This window comes from Penaeus japonicus, unplaced genomic scaffold (genome assembly GCF_977035675.1).
Source record: "Penaeus japonicus unplaced genomic scaffold, GWHDUDI00000001_assembly GWHDUDI00000025, whole genome shotgun sequence".
NCBI classification, from domain to species: domain Eukaryota; kingdom Metazoa; phylum Arthropoda; class Malacostraca; order Decapoda; family Penaeidae; genus Penaeus; species Penaeus japonicus.
This window is the reverse complement of record NW_028234427.1, coordinates 26,658,853-26,659,696: the sequence shown is the minus strand read 5'-3', so window position 1 is coordinate 26,659,696 and position 844 is coordinate 26,658,853. Positions and strand designations below refer to the sequence as shown.

At 34.6% G+C, this 844-nt stretch overlaps 1 protein-coding gene across 1 annotated transcript in view; it reads left to right on the top strand.

Annotated features, from left to right (window-relative positions):
* Positions 1–674: 674 nt before the first annotated feature.
* The window catches only part of LOC122267860 (ras-related C3 botulinum toxin substrate 1), a 58,298-nt gene continuing 58,128 nt past the window's right edge, over positions 675–844 (top strand). The window contains exon 1 of the mRNA XM_086551491.1: positions 675–844. This exon is cut by the window's right edge and continues 82 nt beyond it. The gene's annotated coding sequence lies outside the window, so the exon portion shown is untranslated.

Genomic DNA, 844 nt, shown 5'->3' with positions numbered 1-844 from the left:
TTATGATAACAATGATAATAATAATGATATTCATAAAACAGTAGTGATAACCATGGAAGTATATTGATAATGATGATAATGGTGATAGTATTGATAACAATAATAGGTATCCAATGACAACAACAGCAATAACAATGATAATGAAAATAAAACTTATTGATCACTATCGCTTATTCTAACCATTTGCCATTCTGTTGCGGTCACATTCCACAATGTGGTTGAATTTGTATTTTTTTCATATATCTAATACCATTGAATTCCATTGTTCAGATCGATATCCCTATAAACCTGTTGATTTGCCCTTGTTATCACTTAGCGAAAGCCGCTAAATTTAAGATCTTTTAGCTCATGTCAACGAAGAATATATATGCATATGCATATAGAAAGTAAATGTTTAATTGATATTACGTGTTAGAACTTTACTTATGAATTGTTTGACATATATTTTATACCAAGTAGTCGGTGCTTACTGCTAATTATTAGCTTGTCCCTAGCGCTTAATTCTTGTTGAACGCAAATTGTAACTTTACATGAGAAAAAATTTGTAACTCATATTTTATTGGTACTAATTGACAAACAGTATTCAACTAATCATCAGTATATCTAACTGTATTCTACCAATTTCCTAACTAATCCGCGAAAAAGGCCTAGAAAGCAGTATTCGCTGAACGAGCGCTGAGCGAAGGGACGAAGCGAGTGTCGTCCATGTTGATTTGAGCCTCGCCCGCTCAGTACAGCTCTGACGTCGGTGAAGGAAAGGTGTTGCGTGCGTTCGGTTCCGCCACCCGAAAAAAAGGACCTTTCTTTGGAGGAATTTAACAAGTGGTTTTAGGGGAAAGAAAAA